We start from the raw sequence: 20,253 nt of genomic DNA, 5'->3' as shown, positions 1-20,253 counted from the left end.
ATTCCAGGGGACTGAAATTGCACTGTTTACAAGCTGCTTTGATAATTTCCATGCCTATGAAAGACTGAGTGCAAACAGTGATGCACACAGAACAGGCATGAGCAAGGAGCACTACAGGCACCACCACCTAGAGATAGACCTCAGGGGCAGCTGTGATGGGGTCATAGAAGGGGTAGCCTCAGAGATAGGTTTAGGATGACAGTTCATAGTTCATAAGGAGGTGTCAGAAGAGAGTGCATTTCTAGCCAAAGGAAGATTCCAGGTTGTCACAGAAATCTGAACCCATCCTGGCCCATTGAGGGTTATCAGTTATCTTTCAGTTATCTTGGTTGATTTCCTATATGGTTCTAAGCATCTAGCACAGAAATGCATTCAGCTTTTCAAAGAACATGTATACGGGGTCTGGCTCTCACTCCAGTGCAGCAAATCCCTATCAAAATTAGTGCTGGACATTGCCTTGGAATCTAGAGACTGTGGCTTTGAGTGTTAGAGTTATACCCCAGTGTTCCTGCAGGAAATGCACAGAGTTCTGAGTGGTATGATCCAGATCACCTCTTCTGATGCATCCCTGGCAGGTGAGGGGAGCAACCACCCTCTTTCAAAATTTTAGGGCTTCTCGAAGAAGGCACTATCTGAGGTGGGCTTGGTGGTTTTCTGTGTATGGTGCTCCTGTAAAATGAGGGTTTGGTTTTTACACACTACTATTGTGTATGTGTGTGTGTATCCATGATCAGTAATGCCGGTAGAAACATTAAAAAGTAAATAGAATCTGGTGGCCTAACCTGGGATTCTAATCACCTTTTAGTGTAAGGGAGAGAATATGTTCTCCAAAACTTTCGAAAATAACAGTAACTCTTTAGTAATTACTTACTAGTCATAAGTCCTCAGATGTTCTGAGTCTTACAGTTACTTCTAAATTGTACTCATCTTCTGCTCTCGCCAACCCTCGGAAATATGCCATATTCTTCCATCTGTTTTAAGTGGGATTGTGTGGCTGGTATGTGAACCCAGGCACATGTAGCTATTGGAAGTGGGAATGTAGCAATCATGCCAGACTACTTTTGAAACATGTTTCATTTTTTTAATTAAATTTGTGGTATTCTCTGCCTCCATATTTCACATACTCATCTCAAAGTGTCATTAGGGGATTTGGCTTATAAAGTAGTTAAGGTAACTCAGATTGAAATACATTAAAAGCCTTAGCATCTATAGTGAATAAAAAAGACTGCCCTCGTTCTTATTACCATCTACAAAACATCTACAATCCTTTCCGTGTATTATTGCTCTATAGTGCAGATAAAGGGGTAAGAAAATGTAAAGCTATTCAATTTGACAGGCGCTGCTGCTAAGGTTAAATACCAGATTACTGTGCTCTAAGCAATCTCTTCAGACGTAGAGGCTGTAAGATGATTCTGAATCTGGAAAACAAAATTCAGGTTAGGAAGAAAGGAACTGAGAGGAAAATAAGTGCTGTGATTTAGTAAGTATTTTTTGGATCATATATGACTTTCTCTGATACCAGGGTAACTACTTGACACTTGAATCTTATTGATACCAAAACCTTTGCTTGCAATATTTGAAGCAAGAGAAACTATTCATTCTATTTGCAGTAATTTTCCCAGAAAGGAAAAGGAGTGATTACTCTGATGAAAATATACAGCTAAAATATATAAAAGGAGAACACTTCAGAGATAGTTCCTTTACCTGGAGTTTTCTCAATATTTCATTATTATATTCAGTTCATTTTATTTAGAATATTTAATTATTCCCACACCTACAATTTCTTCGAAGTTGGGCATTTAATGCAACCTTCCCTCCACACCCTGATGTCAAAGATCAAATCCAGAGACTAATAGGTGGAAGGCATGTGGTCTATGGTTGAGCCACAGCTCTGATCCCTCATCCAACTATTTTGTTTATTTATTGGGTAGTCTCAGCAAGATCTCCCTTTCTAAACTGTTAGAAATATTTTCTTTAATTTGATATGATTCAATTTTATCATATTTTAAAAATAATACTTTCTTGAGTGACTCTGTGCAGATTATTGTATTTGTGATCTGTTGTACATATGGCAATTTCAGATACCAAAGAGTTAACAAAGTATTGCATAGATTTTAGGCATTTCAAAATATTTATAGAAAGATGAATTTACCTAACCTCTTACTAGAGAGAAATTAATTGAACTTATATGGTGACACCAAATACATCAGTAGGAAGAAAAATGGTTGGGTAAATTAGCAGACATAATTAGATCAAAGGATTCTTAACCATTGTGTTAAGTTGCCTCTGTTTGTTTCTGAATGACTTCTAATGTTTAAATCTCTGGGCTGCCAGATTTTTTACTATTTTGCCAGCAACATTTTCTCTACTCCAAGTGTTCCTGGAAAACTAATCAGTTGCAGTAATTAATTTAACGACAGAATGATTCAATAGCTGCAATCCTCTGTAAAATCTCCTTTCTTCTTTATTCTTAAGGGACCAGATCAATTTATGGGTTTCTCCCAAAAAAGCAGTTTTCTCAATTCCCTTAAATTTGCTTTGCACTCAGGTATATTTTGGAGTAAAATACCCCACCTATGGAGCAGCTTCGTCTCTTTTGTTGATACCATAATTGCAAGGCTCTAAAATTGTGTCACCAAAGGATGCAACCTGGATGGAAGATGACCTTGTTTAGAATCTCTGAGAGGAATTCTGTTGCAGAAATTGATATGCTTGCTTGGAACTCTGATAAAAGACTCGGGGGTTTGTCACAAGGAGCCTTCACGTTGCCTAAGTCTCTTACCTAAGTCACTCGTACTCGTCAACACACAGACTACTTACATGCTGTGTTTTATGAGGTATAGATATGTGTGGAGTTATGTTTGTATGTGCGTGTGCTTAGTGATCAAAGCAATGCCCAGACAGAGTCAGGAGCCCTGTCCATATTAGGGAGAGAAGTCTCTCCCTCAGTGGCCACAGATGTCAAATGTGGCTCAGGGTTGGTGGGGACAGAAAGAGTTGGAGAGGGGAGGGAGCTCTGAGTGAACCCCTCACCCTAGCTTCTAGAATCGTGTACTCATTCCTAGAAATTGGCAGCTTCCTTCCTGACAGGAAGGGCCCTCTGGATCCCAGAGTTTTGCATTGTGACCAGCTGTCTCCACAGCTGCTCTCTGATACCCACTCTTGGACGCCGAAGGGGATTTTACTATAAATGTGTCATGTTTGCTGGTAGTAAGCTTGGAAGAATACAGAGTTGTTAACATAGAAAATAACCACCTTCCCAAACCATGTATGCCCTCTGTCTCTTCTCATTGTTTTCTACCCACTTGTCCTGCTCTTGAATTATCCATCTGAGCAGTGTATATTGCTTCCCTGTTAGGAAAGAAGAGGAATCTTCTTGTTCTGTTCTTCACTCTAAAAAAGTCGCCTTCTATGATTTTTGTGAATTAATTTCATAATCTTAATATACACTTAAATTCCTTATTTCTTGAGACATCAACCATAGGCATCAGTCTATAAGTATCAAAAATATTCTGTATGTGTCAAAAATAATCATGTTGTATATTTTAGAAGGCTGTTTCAAGGATTAAGAGAGAATTTGCTGGACGTGTTAGCAAGACCATGCTACACAGTTAGCAAGGCTCTCACACATTGATTTCTCAATCAGTGTAGCGAGTGTCCAATGTGAGTAGTTCCTGGACCTTCTACTCCTCCCCAGCCTCATCACACACCTACCTCCAGCCTGTGTTAGCTTGACCTTCCATTTTACATAGTCATGGGTGTTGTACCTTAAGCTCTCAGCTGATACTTTTCAAGTTTACATAAAAACAATTGCTCACCTTCTCCTGATCCTTTGGTCATCCAAGTCTTTTGTAGCTTGTTAATATCACCTGAAGGCTTTGCTATGCTATTTGGTTGGAAAATGTTCTTGAGCCTCTACATCCTGCATATCTTATTATTTTCTTTTCATTCTAGCATCCGCTGTGAGCAGGATTTGAACCTGCGCGGGGAGTCCCCATTGGATTTCGAGTCCAACGCCTTAACCACTCGGCCATGACAGCTCGGTACTTAGCACAGCGGGTAGGGCGTTTGCCTTGCACGCAGCCAACATGGCGGAACAGAGTTCGATTCCTCCGCCCCTCTCGGAGAGCCCGGCAAGCTACCGAGAGTATTCGATATGCCAGACACAGTAACAACAAAGTCTCCAATGGAGACGTTACTGGGCCCGCTCGAGCAAGTCGATGATCAACGGGAGGGCCTTTTCTTACTTTACTTTACTTCTTTTCATTCAAACCAGATGGAAGGCTGGTTTTAATGAAAATAAATCGCTTTAATCATTTTCTTCATTTTATTTTTTGGTAAAGGTGCTCTGCTTCTTGCTTGCTTGCTTGCTAATCACTCTTCCCTCTCATATGACCTGAGACTCAGTCTGCCTTCAGAGGACGAGCTTCCAAACCACTCTCACTGCCTAGGGAAGGGCCTGATTCATTATTTCCTATTAGTTTGTGTTGCTGATGAGATGACTAGTGGCTACTATTTGTTTTCTTTTGATCACTGGGATTCCTTTTTGAAAACTTTAAGATGATAACGATGATGATGATGATGATGATTGGCATGAGACTGTTGTAAATGTGGGAAATTCACTTTTTACTTGATACACTTGCCCGTATTTTGCTCATAAGTACTTTCCTTCATGGTAACTTGGAATGTTCCTCCTCTTACTTCTATATTTTATGTTCTGCCCTTCTTAAACTGGTGTTAGATTAATATTGACCATTACAATTAACCGTCCTACTTTTTTGTCGATATATTTTTACTCTCAATTGTAGATTCCATATTAGCTTCTCTCTTGCCAAGATTGTCAATTAAAAAGAGAGGAACAAATTTGAATATATAGTAATTTGTGTTTTTTAATGAATTTTTTTAAATTGTATTTTGTTCCTTGTTTTATGGCTCTAACTTATTGACTCACTCAGAAGGTACTAATTAGAATTTTGGTGGAATCACTTCTGTTCCTTGAATTATGTCTCCAGTGCCTAATGCCTGCTGTTTTTGTCATTCTTAGTTTTTTCTTTTCTGATTTAAATGTTGGAATTGGTTCCTATTTACATCTGAAGGGCTAGGTTAGTTGGTTTTTCCTTTAATAATATAGGCAGCTGGGATAACTGCTTTTTGATTTTATGTAGGCCTCTCTTCCTAGATTTTTGTTTGTCTGTTTGTGGGTCACATCCAGCAGTGTTCATGGTTAACTCCTGTCTCTGTGCTCAGGAATTACTCTTGGTGAGTTTGCGGGAACCATATGGGATGCTGGGAATTGTGCTGGGCTTAACTGTGTGCAAGGCAAGTGCCCTACCTCTGTACTATTTCTCTAGCTTTCTTCATGATTTTCCCAACACAATTCTTACTGCCACCACCATGCTGAGACCACTCTCCGCACACATGAAGGTACTGGCAGAGGGACAAAGCCACGCGGGTTCTGGGGCCGAGACCTCCAAGCCTACTCGAATTGGAGTCGAGCATCTTCCACCCAGATCCTCCAAATTCCAGTAGGCAGGGGTCACACCCACCACCTGGCCCCCTGGCGCCGTGTAATCCCATCAGCGGCCAAGACTCAGAGACTATAAAATCCAGATCCCGGACGAGAACAGTGCAGTCTTCTGCCCCCGCGCCTGGGTGTTCCTTCCCGGAGCCCCTTAGAGGGGAGCAGGTTGAGCTTTCCTCCCCACCCCGACCAGGGCTCCGGCAGCCGAAGACCTCCAGGACCAGCCACCACCACGCTGAGACCACTCTCCGCACACATGAAGGTACTGGCAGAGGGACAAAGCCACGCGGGTTCCGGGGCCGAGACCTCCAAGCCTACTCGAATTGGAGTCGAGCATCTTCCACCCAGATCCTCCAAATTCCAGTAGGCAGGGGTCACACCCACCACCTGGCCCCCTGGCGCCGTGTAATCCCATCAGCGGCCAAGACTCAGAGACTATAAAATCCAGATCCCAGACGAGAACAGTGCAGTCTTCTGCCCCCGCGCCTGGGTGTTCCTTCCCGGAGCCCCTTGGAGGGGAGCGGGTTGAGCTTTCCTCCCCACCCCGACCAGGGCTCCGGCAGCCAAAGACCTCCAGGACCAGCCACCACCATGCTGAGACCACTCTCTGCACACATGAAGGTACTGGCAGAGGGACAAAGCCACGCGGGTTCCGGGGCCGAGACCTCCAAGCCTACTCGAATTGGAGTTGAGCATCTTCCACCCAGATCCTCCAAATTCCAGTAGGCGGGGGTCACACCCACCACCTGGCCCCCTGGCGCCGTGTAATCCCATCAGCGGCCAAGACTCAGAGACTATAAAATCCAGATCCTGGAACCGCGTGGCCGCATTCGCGGCCGCGCGACATCTTATCAGAACTTTTTTTTATGACATCTTATTGTCTCATTACTACTTTGGACAAACTTGCAGGCTATCGAATGTAGCCTGCCCACAGGGCAGAGTCTGGCAAACTCCCCGTGGCGTACCAAATATGCCAGATACCAGTAACAATGATGGGTCTCATTCTCCTAAAGAGCCTTGAATATAATCTCAGGGCTAGGATGAAAGAGACGTTACTGGGGCCTGCTCGAGGCAATCGACAAATTCTTACTGAAGCTTTTCTCTCTATATAGAAGAAGGTATAGACTGACTGCCTTGGGATTTCTTGATATTCAGATATGCAGGCAAGATTCAGGCTGGTAAGTGAAGTTGAAATGCCCCAACAGTTTCCCCATCAAATAAGGACTTTTTTTCCTCCAGGAGAAAGTTTCAGCTGCAGCTGGGAGGGCACATTTGTTTCTGATTAAGAAGCCAGGCAGAGGCAGTGCTCCCTTTGTGAAGAAACAGAATTGTTATGGTGGTGGTGGAAGGGAGGAGAGCCAGGTAAACCAGTCAATTTGATTGGTACTTTAAATCTTGCCTGCCATAATGGTATCTAGTTAAAATAGATAATGGCATGGCAGCGGTGGGAGACTGTAACAGATAAAGGAAGTTCTCAGGTAGGCAAGGCTCTCTTTGTTCCTTCACCTGTACCGGGACAGATGACAGGACAATAGAAGTTTTCATCTATGCACATGCGCAAAGATTAAGGAAAGCCAAGGCGATATAGAGCTAGTGAGAACAGTCCTGGAGAGGCCCAGCGACAGGTCACAGAGCAGCAGGCTCAGCAAGAGGAGAAAAGGGCAGGGTTCCAGCTGTAGATTCCAGGCTGGGAACACTGGACAGAGGAGAGTGCCAGGACGAGACCAGGTCATAGTATACTGGAGGCAAGCAGATGGTAAGGGGCAAGATCAAGACATTGTTATCTAGACCAGACATTGAGGGACAGGACACGTGACATTTTACATGGGTTAGAGGAAGAGGAGTGACCTGGACATTGGGGAGGGACCCAGACCCAGCTACTTGAAGTGCACAGAGAGCTTTAATTTCTTAAGCATCCGAGTTTTGTGTGTAATGTTTCATACAATTCCCAAGAACCATTGAGCTCAGGGATCAATTCACTTTAATGCTGACAGAATGAGAAGCAAATTTCCCACCAAGATCACTCTCCGGCTCTACTCTTCCAAATGCAGGTATATCCATGCTCAAATGGGGGAATCAGAAGACAGGGAGTGTGGCTCAGTCACCTCCCCCATCACCTCCCCCATCACCTCCAACTTAATCCCTGGTACTGCATGACCCCAGAGCACCATTGGTGTGACCCTGAAGGAAAAAGCTACAGAATCAATTTTTCAAGGAATTAAAAGAACTCATGGAAATGTACAGGCTTTAACACCATTCTGATGGATTTCATCACACAGTAGATTTTAAATGTAGAGGTCTATGACAAAGACTTTTTCTCATTATATCACCAGTGGAAGGGTTGTTTGGAAAGTGCTTTTTCACCAAAGACCATTCTGCAGAAAACTGATTCTGCTTCTATGTAAACTCAGTCTGACATATTAGAAAGCTGAGTCTTATATGAGAACTCTTTTTAATTAGTTGTATATCAAATGAGTAAATAGCATTATTTCTTATTTTTTATTTTTGGCAATACCACTACTACTCAGGGACTACTCCCAGGTTTATGCCAGGCAGGTTCAGGCAGAAACAAAGTGATGCTGGAAATCAACTGAATGTAAGGCAAGTACCTTCATCCCTGGACTATTTCTCCAGCGTAGGCAGTTATTCTTGACCTTCTTCTTACTTCATCCATTTTTATGTATCCATTTTATAACCAAAGAAGCTGATCGATCACATCATTTTCACCAGATTTCTTGGTCTTAAATCTACACATACTGCTTTCATTACACTGATCCAGTAGTCAAAATTAATGCTTGCATATAAATATTAATTTGAGAACAAAAGAAATGAAAATTTTATGTTACACCACTGATTGGGCTGAAGCATTAGCATAGTGGGTAGGGTGTTTGCCTTGCATGCGGGCGACCTGGGTTCGATTCCTCCGCTCCACTCAGAGAACCCAACCAGCTACAGAGAGTATTCTGCCCACATGGCAAAGCCTGGCAAGCTACCCATGACATATTCGATTTGCTGAAAACTATAACACCAAGTCTCACAATGGAAATGTTATTGGTGCCCGCTCGAGCAAATCGATGAACAACAGGAGGACAGTGCCACAGTGCTAAAGTGCTACACCACTGATTAAAAGATTAAGTTAAGAACATCATAAAGACATTCCAAAGAGTTTTGAGAGGATATAATTATGAAGTTGAGGCCAGGAAGAAAACTCAAAGAGCTAGCACTCATGCTTGACATGCCTGGGTTTGTTCCCTGGCACTGCGTGGTCCCCCCAAGCTCTGGCAGCCATCATCTATAAGTAGCACAATAATCTTTTAGGTGTGGCCCAAAAACAAAAACAAAAATGAACATTTGGGAGGTGGTTTTGCAAATATTCAAATTATTAGAGATCCTTCAAAGTTGCGTCTTTCTTATTCTATACCCAGTGGTGCTCAAGTGCTACTCCTGGCTCTGTGCTCAGAGGTGACTCAGAAGTGGCTACAACTCTAAAGTCTCAGCGTCCCTCTATCAGGAACCTAAGGACCCCTTCCATACCCCACAGCTCCCCCTTAGCAAACAATTTTTAAAAATTGAATTATAGCTTGGGTCACGTGTGTATAGTAGTATTGAAATGTGTGGTTTTGATGTACACAGATGCTTCATATTCCACCAACAGAGTGGCCATGACCATCCAATGTCCTTTGTTACCTACAGTTCACTTCTTATTCTTTTATTGAGTAGGACTGGGTGACACAGAACACAGATCCTGAATATACTTAGTGACTTCTCTTGTTTTGACCAGAGCAAGTGCCTAGAGCAGAGGCAGGCCTGCCCTGTGGATAGGGGTGCATATCATCTGATGTCATCTCCTTGAACTTATCCAGATGTGGTTCGTGTATCTTCTAACCCAGTGTTTCTTACCTCCTGTACTCTTGTAATTATATCTTTTCAGTTTATTTTAAGTATTTCAGTGAAGATGTACAGAAGGATGAACGTACAGCCCCACTTTTTTTCATCTTAACAAAGAAACCTACAATCTTCTTAAAGTGATAGAATATGGACTTTAAAGTGATGAGGTTTAATAAAGGAAAATGTATATTGAATACAAAATTAGCAATTTATAGTGGCTCCCATAGGTCATATAATAAATAACATGCAACTTTTATGGAAGAAAAGTTTAGTGCAATTGCCAACTGAGCCTTTCTTTTTCAGTCAGGAAGACACACTGTAATTTTTAACACACTATCCTCAATTCTAAACTACCTATAGGTCATCTTCAAGCTGTGATGTGAAAGAAGTAATCATCACTTAAGCTATATAAATGTATACTTCTTACATGAGAAAAATTCAACAGAATTGATCATAGTTGGCTTTCTTCTTTTGGTTGCATTTTATTACAAGAGGAAACAGAATAATGATCAAGGACTTGAGCTCTGGAGCCAAATTTCTGAATCCAAATCTTAGATCCTGAGGTCATTTTATTCTATTTACTCAGGAACAATAGGGGACTAATAATGGTTTCTGTTACCCAAAGTTTATAAGAATATTGGATAATTACATGAGTATAGAATTTAAAATTGACATATGGCATATAGTAGTTTTTCCTTATTTCAGATTCATCAAGGCCTGTTGAGTAATTCCTGAGAATTTCTCCATAAGATCATACAGAAAGCTGAATACTGAGGTGGTTCAACTATAGAAGGCCAGAGAGAAGACCATGCCAGAAAGAGGCATCCTCTGTAAATTTTCTGAAATAAGCATGGACTTGCCTTGTTCAAGGCACGTCAAGGCCTGAATGGCTGGCATTGTTGGTGCCTTGTTGGTGGTGCATAGTCCTTGATGCAATGTTAATGTTATTCATTGTGCTCTAAATAATTGATACAGTCATATTATTGTTGATGGTGTTCTTTAATGTAAGGTAATGTTGGTTGATGTTTCTCTAAGAAAAACCTATGTCATTTTCTTGTGTCATATCTCTTGGGCTGGTCAAATTTGCTAGAGAAGGCTCAACCAATCTCTTCTTAACTCAACTCTATAAACTTAAACTACAACACATGTCTAGCAAGAGGACTGGAAAGTTTCAAGATTCCACCCATACATAAACTACTTCCCTCTCTGTATTCCAATGTGTTGGACCCTATAGGTCTAGAGATAATAGTTTACTCTCTGCAGGGTAATAAACCTCCCTTTGCATTTGAATGGTGGAAGAGCAGGGAAAATTTCAGGGTGTGAAAAGGGATCTGTCACTGTCACTGTCCTCCCCCTCCCGTTGTTCATCGATTTGCTCCAGCGGGCCCAGTAACATTGTGAGACTTGTTGTTACTGTGTTTGGCATATCAAATACATCACAGGTAGCTTGCCAGGCTTTGCCCTCTGGGCAAGATACTCTTAGTAGCTTGCCTCTCTGAGAGGGGTGGAGAAATCAAATCTGGGTCAGCTGGGTCAGCCACATGCAAGGTAAATGCCCTACTGCTGTGCTATCACTCCAGCCCTGGTGAAAAAGGGTAAACAAGTCTTAATTGTTTTTCAGTCCTTTCCACCAACCTCCCTGGGTAAGAAAACCCTTCTTTCTTGCTCTCAGAGGAATCCAGTGCCATTGTTTCTCATGAGGTCTGCTGGACTCTGACATGTAACTGTTATTGTGTTGCTTTGCTCACCAGCTCAGGCACAAGGGTTTTAGAATCTCCAGGGAATCCTATCTTCTCTTCTGCTCTTCGTGATATATTATTTTTAAACGTTATTCTTATTAGTTTTAGTGGAGTTTGGGAAGAGGAGTGAGATAAAGTCCACTTCAGCCCATCCATTGTCTTTGCCATGTAATCCTTTAATCAATTAAAGAAAAAGCATCTGTATTTATAACACCACTAGGAATCCTTGCTGAGTCACTAATGACTTGTTTTATCATACCAAATATTGGTCTCATTTTCATCTTATTTGATATTACAGAGGTTTTGATGATGTTAGTTCCTTTTTGAGTCATCTTCTAGATTTTAAGATGCCACATTTTCCTGATTTTTCTCTCTACCCCCTCCAAATATTTTGCAAATTATGACAATAAATATTGGAATATCTCAGGCTCAATTCTACATACTCTTCTCTATCCCATATCCAGAGGTCTCTTCATTCATGCTACTGTCCTCATTTTCCTCTCATTTGCTCTTAATGCCAAATGTATACATGTAACTAGAAAACACCTCTGAGCCACGAATACCTACACAGACACTCTATGATAATTTCTCAAAAAGAATCACACATAATCAGTTTGTCCAAAGCCAAATTCCTTCATTTCCTTTAATACACACTGCACACACACATACACACTATTGGCCTCAAATCCTAGGTCTTTCTTAGTATTTTCTATTTTCATAAATGATGCCTTCATCCATGCATCTTTTCAAATTAGAGAAATCATCCTGGACACCTTCTTACTTATACCACACAAATTGTGATCATTTGTGACCACAGAGTATATCTAGATCTACCTTACTAGATCAGGTTTTTTTTACATCACAATGTATAACTATTCATTTTCTTCAATTATTAACATAATGTCATCCTCTTTAACTGAACTGTTGACTTTGGTGGTGCCAAAATTCTTGCTGTATTTTGGTTCCTCAGAACTGGGTACAGCCCTAGTACATGGAAAGTACTTACATAGTACATGGTGGCTAAAAGATATCAAAAGCTTCATAAAGCTTACTATTACTGTGGATACAGCTTCTGAAATTGCTTGCTGAAAGCATAACTGGAAAAATGAATAAGTATGTTAATTTTTAATATAACATATAGCATTTTGCCATTGTAAAATCTAAAAATACTTAACTATTAAGTCCAGACATAGGACTAATGTTAGAAATTAGCTGGAAGCTCAAAGTTGTGTTTTCTGGGAACCTAATCTCATTTATATATGCGATCACCATCAGTCCAACTTCTGGTGGAGAGGGAGCTTCAACAGTTGCTAACTCTTGTGAAAAGTTCTTTGCCCATGCTTTCCTCAGGGCAAGTCCCCTGGATCCATCTAGAAAGAAGTGAGGCAGATGCTCAGAAAGTACAAGTTGCAATCATTTAATATAATGCTATTCCACCATCCCCTCCTCGGGGATAGCCAGAAAGTTCACCTGAGGATAGCATTCTCCTCAGAACTTATAACTGCTTAATCTTTTCTTGTGTTCTTAAAGCTCTCTGGCTAACTTCCCTCTAGTTTTCTGGATTGATCCAAAGACTGTAAGGATTTTGGTTGTAAGGGCTTGTATTTTCCAATGTCACAATCTTCTGGTTGATTTCTCTGTTCTCTCAGGTATCTTCTGCCAGTTTCCTGGTGCTAATAAACCTTCAAACTGACCATGAACACATATTTTAATCTTGCTTGCTTTTTATCTGGGTGGCCAGTAAATCCATCCTTCAGGGACAATGGAGGGCTTTTTTATTGTGTGTGCTAACCAGGAAGCTATTTTTAAACACTATTTACAAATTGGACTTTGCAGAGTGAGGTGGACCAAATTCTAGCATTTACCGTAAGTGCCTGTAAGTCCATCCCATTAAAGAGTTTTTAATTAAAAAGAACAACCCACAGGTGCCTCATTGTTCTAGCCTGCAGCATCATTCAGGAGCCTTTGGAGGAAACAGAGGCGTTTGCTCCATGGTTAATGTCCTCTAGACAAAATTAACCCTAGCAAAGAGATGGGCTGGCCATTAAAGGGGAAGGTAATTTTGTCTGAAATGCTACTAGCTCCTTGCTTTCATTTCTTTAAATCTCCCAGAATAGCAAAGAAAAGAGTAATCATGGCCTCCATTTTTTTTTCTCCTGACACCATTTTAATGTGAATTTTAAAGAGTGCCAACTGACAATACCACTTGAGGGGGAAAACACAGATGTAGAAATGCCAACAGAAATTGGATAATTTTTCTCCTCACTACTGAAGTGAAGGAAGGTACAAATATTAGCACATTTTCGTAGGCCTTATACCTGATAGAATCAAATGGAGTAACCGTTCATCAATGCTTATTCAATGAGAGTCACATGAGATTTGGCAGTACTTTCAGTTGATAAATTAGGATGTTTTATTAACTTCCGGTGAGCCTTATGGGTCAGTACATTTTATTCCTCGGGCTACAGGAGTTTTTTTCTATATCTTCTACTGAGCTTCTGGCCAAACAGTGGATTTATTCAATTTATTTATTTGAGGGAAAAGGGCAGGAATGCATAGGAGGCCAGAGATAGACAGGAATGAAAATCCAAAGGTCAATAGAAGAACATTTCCCTCTCTTTCTGACTCATTTCACTTAGCATGATATCTCCATGTCTATCTATCCATTTATAAGCAAAGTTCATGACTTCATCTCTCCTGGCAGCTGCATAGTATTCAATTGTGTAGATGTACCAAATTTTCTTTAACCAATCATCTGTTCTAGGGCATTTGGGTTGTTTCCAGATTTGGGCTATTGTGAACAGTGCTGCAATGAACATATAGGTACAGATGTCATTTCTACTGTGTTTTTTTGCATCCTCGGGATATATTCCCAGAAGTGGTATTGTGGGGTCACATAGAAGCTCAATTTCTAGTTTTTGAAGGACTGTCCATATTGTTTTCCAGAAAGGCTGGACTAGTGGACATTCTCACCAAAAGTGAGAGTGTCCCTTTTTCCCCACATCCACGCCAGCACTGGTTGCTTTTGTTTTTTTGAATGTGTGCCAGTCTCTGTGGTGTGAGATGATATCTCATTGTTGTTTTGATTTGCATCTCCCTGATGGCTAGCTATGTGGAGCAGTTTTTCATGTGCCTTTTGGCCATTTGTATTTCTTTTTTGAGGAAACTTCTCTTCATTTATTCTCCCCATTTTTTTGATGGGGCTAGGGTTTTTTTCCTTGTACAATTCTACTAGTGTCCTGTATATCCTGGATATTAATCCCTTATCAGGTGGGTATTGGGTAAATATTCTTTCCCATTCTGTGGGCTCTTTCTGTATTTTGGTCACTGTTTCTTTTGAAATGCAGAAGCTTTTTAGTTTGACTGTAGTCCCATTTGTTTATGTTTGCTTCCACTTGCATGGTCAGTGCTGTTTCATCCTTAAAGATGCTTTTAACTTCAGTATCGTGGAGAGTTCTGCCTACATTTTCCTCTATGTACCCTATGTATTCATGTCTGATATTGAGGTCTTTAATCCACTTTGATTTGACTTTTGTACCTGGCATTAGACAGAGGTCAGAGTTCGTTTTTTTGCAGGTAGCTATCCAGTTTTCCTAGCACGACTTGTTGAAGAGGCTTTCCTTGTTCCACTTCACATTTCTTGCTTCTTTGTCAAACATTAAGTGGTCATATATTTGGGGGTCTGTGACAGAATATTCAGCTCTGTTCCATTGGTCTGCAGGTCTGTTCTGCAATCATTTGTGCAATATGAAACAGCATAACATGAGGCTGACATTTAAGGATAGTAGATACACGGGACAGGTAGATTGCTCCATAGCTGGAAGCCTGCCTCATGAGCAAAGGGGAAAAGGCAGCTGGAATAGAGAAGGGATCACTAAGAAAATGATGGCTGGAGGAATCTGTCGGGATGGGAGATGTGTGCAGAAAGTAGATAAAGGACCAAACATGATAACTTCTCAGTGTCTGTATTGTAAACCATAATGCCCAAAAGTAGAGAGATATTATGGGGAACAATGTCTGCCATGGAGGCAGGGGGAGGGTGGGAAAGGGGGGTACACCAGGGATATTGGTGGTGGGGAATGTGCACTGGTGGAGGGATGGGTGTTTGATCATTGTGTAATTGTAACCCAAACATGAAAACTTGTAACTATCACGGTGATTCAATAAATTTTTTTAAAAAAGTGCTATAGTACAATTTCATTTTAAATATATTAATTGACCCAAATTGTTAAATAAATTTTAAAATCTAAACATCAAAAAAGAGAACATTTTCATTAGAAACTAAGGTAGGCCCTAGAAGCTTAGCTCTAGCCTCAGTTATGATGGTTATGGCTTTGTATATATCTGTCTGCCTTAACCTCCTTGAGCATGTGTTCCCCTCTCAATTACATTGGGAAATAAGGATCTCTCTGAAAGGTGTTGAACTGGGGCCAGAGAATCTGCACTTCCTACGATGTACTTGGTGTGGTTCTGGTGCACCAGTAGCTCGGAAAACTACATTGCCTCTGAGAATATCCTGTACAAAGAGAATGCCCCCGTCCCACTTCACAAAGAACCAGTGAGGTTCCATTAGAAAAGCAACTGATTGATTTATAGAGCAGTACTATGGCAAAAATCATTCTGCTTTAAAATCCAGTGATAAGAAGCAAGATCACTATTAACAGCAGTTTTAAACATTACATTCCGCTTCAAAGGAGTGGTGACTGAAGCAGTTCCAATGTCTTATGTCAATTTGGTTTCAGTGTTTTATTTTATTTTTTTAGTGTAGGAGTATTGCTATTTATTCAGCCTTTATTAGGCTGATTGAATTGGGCATGAACTCAACCTTACATTTTTTTCTTTTTTATAAGTTTATTTATTGAATCACCATGAGAGTAGTTACAAAGCTTTTGGGTTTAAGTCTCAGACATACAATGATGAAACAACTACCCCTTCACCAGTGCCCATTCTCCACCACCAAAAACCCCAGTATACCCCCCCATCTCACGCCCTCCCCCTACCTGTGGGGCAGATGATTTCCACATGACTGTCTCTCTATTTTGATTTCATTCAATATTTCGATCCCAGACCCACCATTATTATTTGGGATTTTGCCTCAACACTCAGATATGCCGAAAAGGCAACCGTAGACAATTTGATTTCTATTGCTGGTTATGAATAATATATGATGTCACATGGCCACAGTAGTGGCTGCTCGATTTTGTAATTCTGAAATTTTAACAATTAAATCTGGAAGGATTTCTGCCAGACCTGCTCGGTTTTGAGTTTTGCTCCTGAGTCTCTTGAATCATGGCCAGTAAGCAGCTTGATCAGGAGCCAGAGAGGCCATTCGTGGGTGGCAACTCGGGGTCTCATTGGGGTGGAGAGGAAAGGGCCGGCTTCTCCCCCACCCCCTGAGGCCCTGCATGTCTCGTCACTGTGGACTCAAACCTGACTGTCCAATGGCCTCTGGAAGATGGCGACCACCGAGCTGCCAAGGGGGAGCAGGTGGAGGGACAGCACCCTTTCTCCCCTTGGGTGGCCTGGCGCCAGTAACCTACTGCAGGAACCGGATGCATCTCCGCCAAAAGTTGCTAGATTAGAGATTTGTTTCTGAGTCTCTGGGATCATGGCCATTAAGCAGCTTGATCAGGAGACAGAGAGGCCATTCGTGGGTGGCAACTTGGAGTCTTGTTAGGGTAGGGAGGAAAGGGCCGGCTCCACCCCCATCTTGTGAGGCCCTGCGTGTCTCATCACTGAGTGCCGAAACCTAACTGTCCATGGAGGATGGTGGCCACCGAGCCACCAGGGGAACAGGCCAAGGCACGAAACCTATTCCCACCTGGGGTGGCCTGGAGCCAGTAACCTACTGTGGGGACCAGACATATTTCTGCCCAAAGCTGCTGGGTTCTGAGATTTGTTTCTGAATCTCGGGGATCATGGCCATTAAGCAGCTTGATCAAAAGCCAGAGAGGCTGTTCATGGGCGGCAACTCGGGGTCTCGTTGGGTCAGGGAGGAAATTGTTTCAGTGTTTTAAAAGAAGGTAAATTCTGTTACTGCATATGGCACCGAATACTCTCTCTGCCAGGAATGATTCCTAAGTGAAGAGCCAAGAGTCAGTCTCAAGCTCATCCAGAAATGGTCCAAAATCCGGAAAGGAAAAAAAAGAGGTAAGAGGTAGTCAGAAGCCCACAAAGAAGAGATGAACTGAACGGAACAGGATAAGAAAGAGGGAGAAAACAAGTGTGTGCTCCAGAAGTATGGATCAGATATGGATTTCCTGACCTCTCAATGAAGGACAAGAAGGGACATGTCCCTTTCTTCCCTGACCCTCCTGTGACAGAATGGAACAATGGAGTTCTGTCATCAGGGTGTGTGGGGAAAGTAATGTAATCTTGCCAATACTCAGCCTCTGCTCTTGATGAAAGGGGTGAAAAGGAGTAGGGATTTCAACCCAGTACACTAATCTATTTTCTTTGTCATCATTTTAGTGTCACCATGAGGAAATCAACATGATGACAGTTGTAATTTGTATCTATTGATGGACAAATTGATAATACCTACCAAATGAAAAACTATGAATTTCTTTCTGTTGAACTTCATACTTATTTATGACAAAAGTATCAATGTATATATTTATTTTGGAATCATTGTAAATAAATGTATGTTTATGGCAGATATTAGTATTAGTCCATAAATCCTAAGATTGACACTTTTCTAAAAATAGAAAGTCTGGCTCTGAAGATCACAAAAATGATTTTGTCAGTATACCGTAATTTCTCTCATTTCGTTGTTGGGACTTCAACCTGGTGATACCTCCAATTTTCAGCCTACGCTCATCAGTGCTGAAATGATATCCAGAATCACTTATACTTCTGCAATTACTTCATTGCTGATTCTCTCGACATGGAAACTTCACACACTCTGAAATTCTGGTTGTAGTTATTGTGTCTTCCTATACATAGCTGACATACAAATACCAGAAATTTCCTTACCTGCCTCCATTGATTCTATTGTTCTTCCAGTCTACTATATAATCTCCAAAGACTTTAATATCTACATCAGGATTAAAAGTTTCCCTTCCGTTGTCTTAAATTTTCTGCCTCTCGACACCCATTTCAAACCTGACCCTCCCAGGGAGCTTAGGGTTTCATAAAATTTAGGGAGAAATTCCGTCCTCATTTTGCACAGAGTTTGACAATCATCTTGGAGAGAACAAGGGAACCAAATGATTTCAAGAATCTGCATGTACAGATTCATAGTGCTTCTGTTTTGATAGCAGTTTACTGTCTGTGGACTGGGAAACTCTGGATTAAAGAAACTCTAGCATCTTTTCAGCACTACTGTTCAGTGCTGGTGGGATCACTGTGTACTTCAGTATTGACCTTGACTGAGAGTCCAGGCAATCTACAGTTTCCAGCAATAAGCACTTATGGCTGTATGTGTAATGACAGGTGTAACTTTAGAGGGTATTGTCATTGGCTGGTTGACTGGTTTTATAATATAAGGTGAAAACTATATATTCAAAGCCACATTCAGAAAAATAATGGCACAGCCTTCCACTAACCACAGGCCTGGAGGCATCCTTTTCTCTGGTACTGAGCGAATAACCACTACATACAACAAAGTATGGCTGTTGTTCCACCTCTGAGCAGCTACACTTCAGTATTTCATGTTGAGCCTGAACTTTATTACTTTTGACCAAGGCCTGTTGAAGAGCTCTCAATCCTAAAAAACAAGTACACTCTGTACTTAAGGAAAAGGTTACATGCTTTTAGCAGATTCTCCAAATTTCTAAATTTACAGCATTTTAGATATGGGCTTATTAGCATCACAAAAACATCACTGTGTTTAGATGAAAATATCTAAAATGATTTTACTGTGATGTTTTTTGAAGGCAGATAAAAAACAATTACTTAGTGTAACAAACATAGGAATCTTTTTGCTTTTGAGTGAGAACATTGTATGGACTTTCAGTGGCTTATGTGCTTATAGTCATGTGCTTATTTGCCTGATGGCATTCACAGCCTCAGTGCTGAAAGTCACTTGCAGAAGTTTTGTTTTGTTTTCTTTTAAAATTTTTCTTTTCTCTTCCTTCCTTCCTTCCTTCCTTCCTTCTTTCTTTCTTTCTTTCTTTCTTTCTTTCTTTCCTTCCTTCCTTCCTTCCTTCCTTCCTTTCTTTCTTTTTTTCTTTCTTTCTTTCTGGCATGGAACACACCGGGTGATGCCCAAGGCTTCCTCCTGGCTCTGCACTCAGAGATCACTCCTGGCAGGGCTCAGGAGACCATATGAAGGGTCAGGGATTGAATCTGGGTTGGCCCCTTCCAAGGCAAGTGGCCTGGTTGCTTTACTGTCTCTCTGGCTGGCTTGCGTTTTAGAGGGGGAACGTGAGCAGCTCTGATGCTCCTCAGCATCTCTGACTTCTCACGTGCTCTCTACCAGGCCTTCCTTGTCCATGTTGGGACTGACCACATATGGGAGCCTGGCTCTCTTCTTCCTCTCTTTCTCTTCCTGTATATAACTGCAGTCAATTCAGACTTTGAGATCTCAACACTAAACTCTAACTGACCTTAATGGGGAAACCTGTACAAATGTATGCCTCTCGTTCCTAGGTGACAATTGACTAACATTTTCTCTTGTTTTCAGGCTACTTGGGATCCGTTTGGTCCTCTTTTCAGTATGGTTTGCATTCTACAACCCCCACAAAGCTGACATCCCCTTTATACCTGCAATATATATAATATGATAATATTATATGTAATTATTATATATAATACTTATATAAGCAAATATAATACTTATATATCCACCTAACCAAGGCAGTCATGGAATGTCTATATGCTTGTCTGACCATCATTAAAAATAAATAGATTAAACAAATAGTTTTAGAGTTAAGAAGTGCTATTCTAAGCATATCTTCTGTTCTGTTGTTTATAAATAATTTAAACATTCAGTTTTTCAAGCTAAAACTGTTTCTGCTTTAGTAATGTAAAATAAATAAAATAATTGTTGCATAGCTTATCATGCATACTGTAGCTTTAGATTTAGTCTTCAATTAACTGAGGGTGAGATAAAGGTCAAGAAATAATCACTTTTGTATAAGGTGATATCTCATTGTTGTTTTA

At 41.0% G+C, this 20,253-nt stretch overlaps 1 protein-coding gene and 1 non-coding gene across 2 annotated transcripts in view; one reads left to right on the top strand and one right to left on the bottom strand.

Moving 5' to 3' along the window:
* The window catches only part of KIAA1217 (KIAA1217 ortholog), a 750,771-nt gene that overhangs the window by 134,530 nt on the left and 595,988 nt on the right, over positions 1–20,253 (top strand). The gene's annotated exons all lie outside the window — the stretch shown is intronic.
* TRNAS-CGA (transfer RNA serine (anticodon CGA)) lies at positions 3,959–4,040 on the bottom strand. Its single transcript has one exon. It is a non-coding gene; the product is annotated as a tRNA-Ser (tRNA).

Source organism: Sorex fumeus, unplaced genomic scaffold (assembly GCF_029834395.1).
Source record: "Sorex fumeus unplaced genomic scaffold, SorFum_2.1 ptg000007l, whole genome shotgun sequence".
NCBI classification, from domain to species: Eukaryota; Metazoa; Chordata; class Mammalia; order Eulipotyphla; family Soricidae; genus Sorex; species Sorex fumeus.
Note: the sequence above shows the minus strand (reverse complement) of the source record. Positions and strands in the feature narration are given on the sequence as shown.